Source organism: Camelus dromedarius, chromosome 4 (genome assembly GCF_036321535.1).
Source record: "Camelus dromedarius isolate mCamDro1 chromosome 4, mCamDro1.pat, whole genome shotgun sequence".
Classification (NCBI taxonomy): domain Eukaryota; kingdom Metazoa; phylum Chordata; class Mammalia; order Artiodactyla; family Camelidae; genus Camelus; species Camelus dromedarius.
Window position 1 is genome coordinate 39755370 of NC_087439.1, and position 13087 is coordinate 39768456.

Consider the following 13087-nt stretch of genomic DNA (forward strand, 5'->3'; position numbering starts at 1 on the left):
TTCCATTAATTATGAGGCATTGCCATTAATCCTAATTCTAGAAAGTCATTCTAGTTAAACTATATCCTACTTACTGCAGTTTATTCTTGTCACTGAAGAGGATGCTACCAGCGACTGTTCTCCATAAACCTGAGGTAAAGTGGGAGGCTGCCTCTTGGTCTTCCCTTCTCTAAAATATTTAATCTCAATTCCCTAATCCTTCCCCACTAGTCTGCTTTCAAATCCTCTGGTTATTTCTTTTTCACTTCAGACTGTCTTCAATTTTCTACACTTAGCTCTCAAATACTAATATAGTCCTAAGTTGATTGTCCAAGATACAAATGCATCAAATTGTCCATGGAAATATTGAATTTGAACATATTAACTTGGAATGCTACTAACCTAAGAATCAGTAACTATCAAGAATGTTGGAGTCACCATACACAAAGATCAAACCAAGACTTTTATCAAGCAACAAAGCCAAGATCAAGAATGATATAAATGATATTCTGTTCCAAGAAAATGATATATTTGAGTATCATTGAGATGGATTGGGGGAAAGAAGTTGTACATCAGCAAGACCTTTCTTTCTCTGTTCAGACAGCACTAGAAAGGTATCCATTCCTGACCTTTGCAGAGGTCATTTGGGACAGACACATCCATTCTCACTGCTAACTTAGCTTTGTCCTCCTTGGGGAATGTGTCATAGGTTTCTTCTCTCCCCTACCCTCACCAAGTTTTGTACGATCTGATTTCCAATGTCCTATTCCTAGAAATCCTGAATTCCTCTTATTGTTCTAGCACCTGGAAGCTTGGATAATGTAACTCAGATCATCAATTTTAGATGTTCTAAAAACAGAAACAGGCAAGCTTTGGCCCAACAGATTTTTAAGAGACTAGACTGGTAATAGGACTCCCACTTTAAATCAGAGGCATTCTCAGTTTATCCAAAAACATCACCATGGGCCAGAGGTTCTACAATGTATCAGAATCACCTGGAATTCTAATTCAGTAGGTCTGGGGTGGGGCTCAAGACTTTCCCTTCTGCATAGCAAATCATCAACAAAATAAAAATGCAACTCATTGAATGGGAGAAAATGTTTGTAAATTATGTATCTGGTAAGAGGTTAATATCTGAAATATATAAAGAACTCATATAACTCAATAGCAAGAAAACAAATAATCCAATTAAAAATGGGCAGAGGATCCAAATAGATATCTTTCCAAAAAAGACATACAGATGGCAAACAGGTTCATGAAAAGATGCTCAACATCACTAATCAGGGAAGTTCAAATCGAAATCACAATAAGATATTATTGCACACCTGTTAGAACAGCTGTATCAGAATGACAAGAAATAACAAGTGTTAGTGAGGATACGGAGAAAAGAAAACATTTGTGCACTGTTGGTAGGAATGTAAAATGGTGTAGCCACTGTGGAAAACAGCATGGATGCTCCTCAAAAAGTTAAAAATAGAACTACCGTATGATCCAGCAGTCCACTTCTAAATATTTATTTAAAGAAAACAAAAACACTAATTCAAAAACATATCTGCACTCCCATGTTCACTGCAGCATTATTTACAACAGCCAAGACATGAAAGCAAACTAAAATGTACGTTGATGGATGAATGGGTAAAGAATATGTGAGATATACATCTATCTATCGCCATAAACAGGAATGAAACCCTGCCAATTATAACAACACGGATGAAACTTGAGGGCATTATACTAAGTGAAATAAGTCAGATAGAGAAAGATAAATACCATATGATTTCATACATGGAATCTAAAAACAAACAAAACAAAACAAAAAACAAGCTCATGGATATAAAGAACAGACAGGTGGCTGCGTGAAGCAGGGGGCTAGGGTGGATAAAATGGGTTGAAGAGGGTCAAAAGGTATAAATTTCTACTCTTAAAATGTTAAGTAATGGAGATGCAATGTACAGCATGGTGTCTATAGTTAATTATACTGTATTGCATATTTGAGAGTAGCTAGGGATGGATCTTGAAAGTTCTCATCACAATAAAAAAAATTCGTAACTCTGTATGGTAATGGATGTTACTGGACTTACTGTGGTGATCATTTTGCAATATATACAAATATCAATAGAAAAAGAATTTTCACTTCCAACAAATGCTCAGATAATGTTAACGCTCATGGTTAAGGACCACACTTTGAGAACCGCTTGTGTAAGCTATGCCTAAATAAACAAATTCTAGAAGAGATGAAATTTCCAGGGCTCCATGGAAAGCCTGCAAAAATGAACTGAGTCCATCTCCTCCTCGATCATCTTACTTGGTTTTAACCTATCCTTAGAAAATAATTGGAACTCTAAGGACTCAAGAGTTTTGTCTGTCTTCCTCAGCACTGTTTTTCTAAGCAAGGAGCAGCATAGGTAAGGATCTTTTAGGAAGTTTAAGCTAATACAGTCAGCCCTCCATTTACATTGTATTGTAATGCAAATACTATGCAATTTCGTAGAAGGGACTTGAGCAACCTGGATTTTAGTATCCGAGTGGTCCTGGAACCAATACCCCAAGGATACGGAGGGAAGAGGGATGACTGTACTATTTGCCCCTTTCATTGCCTCCCTTCCCTACTTTTGTGTTTACTCCTACTCTCATAGAACCACAGAGGAAAGCTGAACTCAGCAGCAGTATGTCCCATAAATATGTACCCATGGGAACAACAAATCCTCTTTCAGTTCTCAAAATACATTAGGTGACCAAGTAAGCATCAGAATTCTAGCATTTGTCCATGATATTTATTAATATTAAATTCCTTCTCTATTTTGTTTAATTCTGCAAATTACAAATGGCACAGAAATAAATTTCTTTTGTCTTAAAGAATTCATAGTTTTGGTGGAAGAAACTGAATAACTTCCACATGTATCACTTTAGTATTAAAAATTATTTTTACATGTATTATCAAATGTCATCTTCAAAATAGCTCTGTGAGGTAAGGATCGAATTTAAGTAATTGCTAGGCTTTGTACGTCCTGATTTAGTTTCACCAAATAGACTCTCAAATAAGGATTTGAGTGCAAATAATTATTTGGAAAGTCATCCGGAAAGTACTGTGAGATAGTGAAAATGTGAGCCAGAAACAGAAGGAATACCAATAACCTAAAAGTACATAAATGAACAGGCTCCCACTAAAATCCACAATCTATGTATTAATTGGTCAAGAAAAGATGATAATATTTTATGATAATATCAGCATGGAGTCATTTGTGTGCTGTATTACATATTTTTTTTTACCATGACCAAAATTCTTAATATTTCTTAAATGCTCCAATAATATTACTTTTGAAAATTAACAATTCTTTCCCCCTGCCAATTTTTGCATCAAAGCTGACCAAGCTGCTCCTACTCTGGAATTTTAAACAAAATCTAATTAAATCAACAAAGTTCCCTGGATGGGGTCAGGCTGTTTCCTGAATGCACACAACTCTGCCTCTGTGCCTGGAAGAGCTCTCAGCCTTGTTTTCAGCTGACTTTTTCTTGGGGCTGGCCCTTGATCACTCTTAACGATCCCCAGCTGTATCAGTTCTCTGCCTGCTTTAACCCCAGTTGGCCTGGCCTCACATCTCTGCAGCGTCTGGAGGACAAATGAAGCCAAGCTGACCAGCACCTTCTTAATGTAGTCCCAGATAATAGGTGGTAATAGACATTTAGATCATTTCTTTTGTTGCTCTAGACATGCTCTGAGAATTAATAATCTGCACATTTTAAAAAAATCAGGAATTAAAGATAATCATATGGTGTGTCCGTCAATCTGGTTGCTACTGTATCACTATTCCCCACCCTTCTCACCCACTTTGTTATTTTAAAGATGTTTACAAACCTGCCAGCATAGTGCAGAGGCTATGGCTGAAATGTCCTGGAAATCTGCTCAGAATTGGCCACAGATGTGTTACGGCCCTAAGGCCCCAGTGGACCTTCAACTACAACCTACTTATTTCTAAAACTGACCCCTTCCCCAGAATACCTATTCATGAAAATCACATACCATATTATTAGTAGACTATATAAGCTTATTTTAAATTAAGATTAAGAAAGTATCACAAAATCAAGTGTTAGGCATGAAGACTGGCAGAGGGTGAGCTTGTCATACTCAGCTATTACCGCATTATCAGAAAGGAATCAGGACACTCTGTTCTACATGCAGATATTGGCAGATGTAGACTTAGCTGAAGGTTGGGAGGTTATAAGCAGTCCAGAAACTATTACGTACATAGCCAAATTCACAGGGAGACACCTGAAATGTTATACGTCCCAGCTAATGTCAATCAACCGCCTAACCTTGCTCAAATGATTAGTTCATACTGCACCAGCCCACAGTCTCCAGTCTAGGTGCTCATTAGGAATTGGCATGATTGTTTTTAAGCTCCATTGATTTTTCTTAAAACGGCAACAACAAAAAGGAAAGACATACTTGGTCACTTTCCCCAGCTCAGGAGACAGTTCTGATTTGCCAACAGCTTCATGAGTACTGTCATCATCAACTAAAAAGTCAGTCTTCGCGATTAGCTTTAGATGCAATATTAGAACATACTGACAGAAAAAGGAGAAAACGTGGACCTGAAATGTTTCAAAGTGTTTTCTATTAATTATCCTATAAATTTTTGTCAGCATGGACAATAATATAATAAGCAAAACAATTTTTTAAAATATACCTGACAGGGAGGAGAGTATAGCTCATTGGTAGGTATGCACAAGGTCCTGGGTTCAATCCCCAGCACCTCCATTAAAGATAAACAAATAAATAAAAACCTAATTATACCCACCCCCAAATTTTTTCAATGTACCTATTTAAAAAAAATACTTTTTACTTTTCTTTAGACAACTGAGGATAGATCTTTGCAAAGTTGAAGATATATGTGTGTTTGTTAAATTCAAGTTTCATTTATGCTTTCAGTCTGCAGGGAGGTGTCCCTGGTGTGTGTGTGTGTGTATACACACATTTGCACATGGTATGTACAGCATATAGGCATCTCTTTATTGTGTTACTATCATACAGGTTAAGACTGAGTTCCAAGGTGCTACCTATTCATACTCAGTTTGAAAAAATTTTTACAGCTAATCACCCTTTGAACAATGTTTCCAACTGGATATACACTTATTTTGTAATGCTCTGTGAATTTATTTTTGGTCCTTTGAGTTATGTGGAAGAAATATGGAACTATTAAATAATGTTATTTAATATGAGTTTAATCATCCCACTGCCTTTTCTATGGAAACCAGCTTTTACTTCACATACTTACACTCTGGAGTCAATTCTGCGCTTTTTGATAATTATGCCACAAAACTCCTCTGAGAATTGAACCAAAATCACCAAAAATAGAATTCAGCTTGAAGTTCCCACGTAGCTGGCTGGTAGAAAATTTGCCTATAATCTTATGCTTGTGATGTCACAGTCAACTTCATGGTGAAAGGTTTTCCTGTCAACACAGATTTCTCCATGGAGGAAGAATGGGTGGCGTTTTTGTTTGTTTTGTTTGTTTTGTTGTGTGTGTGTGTGTGTGTGTGTGTGTGTGTGTGTGTGTGTGGTTAGTAGTATGAGTTGTTTTCTCCTAGCCCGAGATTTTATATTTCTGACCACTTAAAAAAAAAAAAGCAGCACTATGTAAAGCACTTTAAGACTCATGCAAAGGACCATGTAAAATGCAAGATTTATTCACCCACCATAAGCTGATGAAGACCAACATCTGAACTTGTCTTGCTGAAAGGATTTCTGCAGCAAATGGTTCAGAGTGCTCTTCATTTAGGTCTGCTGGGAATAATGTGTCCAGAGTAAATACCCAAAAGGCCTTCCTTCTACTAAGTTCACCACCTGAATTATCCTCTCTCTGTGAAGGATTAATTTTCTAAATGCCTATGAATTTCAAACTAGGAATTGCATGGTACAAATTAATAAAGAGTTTAGCTGTAGGGCAATCAGTGGCACTTTTTCTAATCAAGCTCAATATGCCCAATGTACTCTTTTAAGATTGTAATAGTTCACCAAATGTGTTGGAAGTCACATGGGCATGTCATCACACAAATAGCCTTATTAGAGAAACAATTCCTGAATTAATAAAATCTGATAGTATCACTGCCAGAATCTACGATGCACATGATGAATGAGAACCAGCGGTGTCTTTGCTGAAAGTATAAGGTAAACTAATCATTTCCATCCACTAAATGCACTGGTGTCAACGGTGTTCTGAGAACAGACTTCACTTTTACTTTGACTTCAAAACTTACCTAAAATAACATCCTGAGCAATTTAGTAGACTAGGAGTAACTGGTTTGAGCCTCTCTGCTTCCCCTATCTTCTGCCTCTTCCTCCTCCTCCTCCACTGTCTTTCTCTTTTATAATCTCAGCTGCAAGAAAACAAGTTAAATTTTTCAGTTCACAATACCTTGTTACCTTCCTCTCTGCAACAGTGATCAACTAGTGATCTTTTTTCTCTTTTTTCCTTCACTGTCCTCATCTTCCTTCCCCTCTTCCTCTTCGTAATAGGTACTCACTCTAATATGAAAGTAAATTTGTAAAATATGTAAGAATCCTTCAAAAAACTGTTTTGTGTATATTGGGGTTGTTACTTGTACATACCTATTATCATACAGTTCTTGTTTTTACTTTTCTGAGTTTTGTGTTTTTGTTTCATTTTCTAGTTTTAAGACTTCCTCTGTGTACTTGTAGCTTATTGCTTCTGACTGCTGCGTACTGTTTCACCATGCACATCCACGCACGTACTTACCCAGCTCCCTACTGATGGACCCTTAGATTCCTTCCAACACACATGCGCACACACGCATATGCACACACACACCCCTACGACATTGAAGTAAGCACCTTTGTACACATCTCCTTTGGACCTAAGCGAGAGTTTCTCTAGATAATGTACATACTCAAGGATGGAAGTGTAGAGTCATGTGGTAGAGATAACTGCACACTAAATTTCACTGAGTACTATCATATGTTACTACAGGTAGTTTGCTATTTTAATTTGCATTTCTCCCTTTATTAGTAGCAATGCTGTACTTGACCATTTGTCTAGTTTGTTTCCTATCTTTTTCTTTTACAGGAGTTCTTGGTATAAACTACAACCCTTTTTGTATTTTTGGAGTGTGTATAAGAAATCCATCTACAATTCAGTACCAATAACTATTAAGTTATAATATAACTTGGGACATTTACATAGAAATTTCAAGATTGACATGTCTGGTTGAATTGTTTTAATACTCTTACTTTTAGACTTTGGAAATTTTATTTGTAAATATTCTTTGCCTTATTTATATACTATTATGTGGCTGGCAGCTATTCCAAATCTTTACATTTGGAGGCTTGCATTCTAGCACTAACTGGTGACTGCTCTTTATAATTTTATTAACACTTGAAGAACATAAATACTTATAGGCAAAGGATTAAGTTGTTAGAAAATGAAATCCAGTGGAGTGGATATTAGTTCTAAACTCTGTATCTTCCTTCAATGTTGTTGGTTACTTTCCTGCTTACATTAAATTACCTGAGATTATGTCTTAAAGGTTAGGAGCGACTAGATGGTGATAACAAACAAAAGTTTTATAAAATGATTTTGTAAATAACTAGAAAGAAAAATTGCTTTTTGATTCAATTTTTCATAATATATGAGAATATTCTAGGTATGTGAAGTTTGTTTCTCAACTTGAGAAATTTTATGTTCTTAATGATCTTGATTAAAACTCAAAATCCATAAATGAGGGCTGGAAAAACAAGATTTCTGACAGTGACTCTGGGTGTCTGAGTCACTTTCATTATCAAGGATGCAGCAGGCAGGCAGAACATAATTAGTAATGGGTTCTCTCCCCCAAACTTGAAGAGACCCATCATTACCGTGCTGTGAGACGAGAGTGCAGAGGGCATGTGAACATAGAACACAGAACAGAAGGCATCCTGGGTGAAGAAGATCTGACTCAGTCTTGAGCAAACATGCACTCTAATAGTTTTCCCAACTGTGCATGTGGATTTGCTTTGATCCTTCCAAACACCATCACATGGACCTCTCCCTCTCTAGTGACACGTAACATATATGTGCAAGAAAGTTATGTGATGAGTGGTGTGATCCATAACCTCTGAATATAACAAACAGGTCCACACAGTAGTGAACTCATGACCTTGGATTCATTAACTGAGTGTTCTCGCAAATTGCACAACTAGCCATGGATACATACAGGAAATGTGTCCTGCTGAACTTCAAAGTCACTTCGCAGTCAAAACTCAACTGTAGAAATTAGCCAGACAATCTGTACACCAGAGAGCATGAAAGAGGGTTAGCAATACAAGAAATTAAGGTCTGATCATTCTCAAAGATTTCAGTTCATGAATATGACACTGACTAGTAGCAGATTCAGCTCTTAGAACATAACATGATTTGTGGTTTGTGTGTCCTTAATTTATTTAAATTGATTATGTAATTCCAGATTCAGTTATTCATGAATCATGGATGAAAAGTCATTAAGAAAGAATTTTTATTAAGAACAATAAGAAAATTGTTCATGGGTAGTTTTGTTCACAATTCTAAAGTAAATCAGAAACTACAAAGAAATAATCAATATAAAGATATTATGGCTTATTATATTTTACACATGCTATAAATATTAACTACATAAAATAATATAGTGCAAATGTATTTACTGAAATGTAAAATACTATCAGTATCATTTCTTATAAATGAAATTGAACTAAATTACATTATATAAAGTAAGTCACAAATAAAATACATATCTATAAAACAATTGTTGAGTAACATCAGAATATCTTCTACAAGAGAACAATATTCTATGTGCATAACTGCAACTTCAATAAACTACATTTTATTACGGTGACTTAGAAGACACTGTTATTTAGAAATCAGGACATAATAAGAATATACTTTTCAAATTTTCAGGGGTAAAATTGGCATACTGACATTAAATAGTAATGAGCCTAAGGTTTTGGGGAGATCTTTCATTATATTATACAGCCTTTGTCAACTGGAACATAGGAAATGAGGAATTTTGATTTAAACTAGAATAAAATGTGACTGACCCATATTAAATAACCATTTATATAATAAGACAAAAAAATCACATTTTGGAAATTTCATATGGTTCAATGTAACAGTTTTGTCTTTGATTTTTATTGGCTGCTGGTCACTTTCCTATTATATAAACATAACTTCATAATTTAAAAAACTTGTTTCCTTTTCATATGTCTCTTTTAAAAAATTAAATATAAAAGAGCAGGGAAAAGGAGAGGGGCAAGATAGGGGTAGGGGATAGGGGATTAAGAGGTACAGACTACTATGTATAAAATAAATAAGCTACAAGGATATATTGTACAACACAGAGAGTATAGCCAATATCTTATAATAAGTATAAATGGAATATAACCTTTAAAAATCGTAAATCACTATGCTTTACACCTGAAACTTATAGAATACTGTACATCAACAATACCTCATTTTTTTAAAAAAAAGACCTTTAAAAAATCCTAATGCCCAGTGTGATGGTATTTGGAGGTAGGGCTTTTGGGGAAAGAAAAGAAAAAAAAAATATATATATATATAAAAGAGCCAATCCCAGTTAGGGAAGGGTATGCAAATAAACTGATTCTAGCTGTAACTGGGTGTTTAATTCATTAAAATCCAGAAAGCAACTAAAGAAAACCTTTTAGACATTTGCAATATTGTGTAACAAATGTGAAGAGCTGGTTATTGGTATTTGACTTGAATTTATTATTTAATTATTTTAAAAGTTTGAATTCGCAGATCTTCTAAACTTTATCTAGAATATTAGGAATTCTAATTCTTGATATTAAATTTTAAAAGTAGCTATACACATAGCACAGTTAAGATAGCTGTATAGAAACTTTTATTATTTTATTTTTGTGCACATAGGTGATTAGACATAAGTATAAAGACAGAGTATATATGACAAGGTTGGTGGTCAAGCAATGTAAATATATGAAGGTGGAGAAAATAAGAGCAACTGATTTCCAAAATGTGATATTTTGCATTATATTTAGTGCTGTTCTCTTTCAAATGCTTTTTGTTTGTTGCTTTTGAAGCTTGGAGGTTTGCAGCAAGAAAGATCATGAAATAGAGGTGTGAAAATTCAGATAGCAGTTAATTAGTTTAGTTAGACTGTTAACACGAACATAATGGATTTTCAGCTTTTTCTCTTTTTTATCCTCTGACTTCAGGCAATTATACACCAGCACTTCTTGAACAAGTTATTGTATATCATTTGAGAAAATAGTCTGCATGTACACTTAAGCCCAATCTAATTAATTCAATTTATTAAAACTATTTATTCATCTTAAATCCAACTGAGTCTACTATGACAATCACTGAGTTCATTCCTATACTGTTATCTTTGATGTTGAAATGAGTCATCTATTTTTTTCTTTCCATTGACTCTAGAGGAAAAATTGTGTATTGAGAAATATCAATTTTTGAACACTAACTTTACAAAACAGAGATTATGTTCATTGATTCTTACCTGCATGGATCTGAAAAGTAAGCCACATTTGGATCTTGAATTTTATGAGTATTTTTAATTTATTTATGAAATTTTTTTATTTCTCTTTTAATTTCCTCTACTCAACACATTGGGAAAATTCAAAAATGGGAACTGAGTAAAGCAATCTAAATTTTTCAAAAGTAAGACAATAATTGGTAAAGATGGGCTCTTTGAGAGGTAGTTTCTATCTCCTCATGTTATGGGAATGTGTATGTAAGATTTCCTGATTCCACAAAGGGGACTCTTTTATTCCCAAGAATCATAGCTCTATCTTAACTTTTCCTTTGTATTTCTGAATTACAAGACACTGTTCCATTCAAACCTTTTTGCATCCAGACGGCTACTGCTGTACCCACTCCTAAGGCTGGGTATGAAAAAGTTGCTCCAAGATCCCTGAACTTTGCGGAGTCTAAGATTTATGCAATAATCAAGTTTGACATTACTCATTTATTCAAGATTTTACAAATTATCTTAACTTTTTAGAATTTGGTTTGGAAAACAGCAATCACCTAAATACTCCTCATACTATATCAATGAAAAGTAATGTATACTCTAAACTAGGAAAATGGCCATGGCATTTAAGTAACACAAATATGATCATCTTGCCATCCTAGAAGTGTCACGTAGCTTTAAAAAAGGAAACCATCCTCTAGTTTTTGTAGTCATTGCATCAATAGACCAGAAACTAAACATCTGCAGCCAGCCAAAAGATAAAAAACATGGCCATCCACAGCTGAAGACACCAACTATTTTATGAGGGTGTAACATTTTCTTGGCTTGAGTCCTCAAGAAATCTTAGAATATTTCCAAATTAGAATATTTCCAAAATATACAACAAATACAACCTACTATGGTTAGCCCCAATTCTTTAACATAATTGACTGCAATCATCAAGAGGAACTTTGATAAAAGCAAAATATTACCCTCTTATGTATTCTCATTATTCCACAGAGAGTACTTTGTAACATGGTTAGAATCCCTAAATTAATTATATTTCTCACTTTGAAAAAAAATGAGAACCTGGGTGAGGAAGGTGGAAGGAGGACTGGAAAGGAGAAAATGTTGGTGAGAAACATTGCAAAGAAACAACTATGTGACTTTTTTGTAGGGGATGACAAAGAAGGGCATATTAGAGATGACTCTAGATTTTCTCCTACTCAAGCATGCTTACAATTCTGTTCTCTCTCCTTTCCCTATTCAGTACCAAGCAGCTAAATACAGACTAAACTTGAATTTTGTCTGATAATATGTAATTGTGTTTCCACATTTTATATAAGAAAGTCTACAAATTTTACTGAATGTGTGATGAATTTGGAATGATGTTGTTAACACCAGGTAAAGAGGTCTGGCAGGCAGACTGGATGCTCAGGAGAGAATGTATGGTCAACTACCAGGCAGCATTATGAGGGAACAGGTGTAACATGACACTCGTTAGACAAAATGCAAAAGTTCACCATCACTTTCAGGGCTATTAATTATCTATTTAAGGCTTTTCCTTTGGTAAATTTCATGCCAATGACTAACATATAATTAAAAAATTTTTAAGTATTTTTTAGGAAAGATAAGATAATCTCTAAATACTTGACTTGTATCTATTGCTATGTCCATACACCTATTCTCAAAAGCCAGGAAAGACACAATTTGGAGGAGTGTTGATAGTGACAAATTCAGTTATCTCAAAGACATATATAGGCTGCCCAGGTCTTGCAATCTATTACAACATAGCATAACGCTGTCTACACTGACTGGGCCAGAAATACTTCATTTCACTGGATCACAATCTTATAAGACAACCTTGTCATTTTAATTTGTCACTCTTTGTCTCCTATATCTCATTGAAGTCTCATCTCTTCAGCCAAGTGCCATAGGCTACTTCTCCCAGACAAAAAAAAAAAAAAAAAAAAATCCTATCACACTGAATAGAAAAAGGAAAGTCACTAAAAGAAAGTTTGGGTCTAAAGACACTACTATAGATTCTATTCCCACAAGCATAGCAGGTGGTATAAATACAATCTAACCTGAGACAGAGAAATGAATTGTTGCTTCTATTCCCTGTCTCCAGCATCTCTGGGAATGTTATATCTACTTCTTCTCCTCAGCTATTGATTTGGTATCCTTATCATCCACTGAGCAAAAAGGAAGGGGGGAAAGGAAAGAGTGTACAGGAGGGCTAATGTCTGATGCATGGTTTGAGCCTGAAAAACATAGCAATTTTCAATAAATAAGGACTAAAAGCCTACCTCCTTCAGAAATCCTTTCTGCTGATTTAGAAAGTAGGTCCCATTTTTTATTAAGTCTCCACCCTGTACAGAGAAGTGGTATACAAATATGAGACACTTTTATTATTGTGTTTTAGCCCCCTCTCTTAATTGAATCTAAGCATTTGTGACATTGAATGAACACAATACGAATGCCATAGTGGATTCTATTGATATATTTCACCATTTTCCTTTATTTAAAAAATTTAGAAGTTTTTCTGATTAATAATGCCTTCCTTATATGTATAACTGAAGCATGATGCTGTACACCAGAAATAAACACAACATTGTAAACTGACTGTACTTCAATT

At 34.9% G+C, this 13087-nt stretch overlaps 1 long non-coding RNA gene across 1 annotated transcript; it reads right to left on the reverse strand.

Annotated features, from left to right (window-relative positions):
* Window positions 1-5923: 5923 nt before the first annotated feature.
* Window positions 5924-12823, reverse strand: LOC135321212 (uncharacterized). The gene is made up of 3 exons (XR_010380777.1): window positions 12759-12823; window positions 8188-8259; window positions 5924-6354 (listed from the first exon to the last, which is right to left on the reverse strand). It is a non-coding gene; the product is annotated as an uncharacterized LOC135321212 (long non-coding RNA).
* Between the last annotated feature and the right edge of the window lie 264 nt (window positions 12824-13087).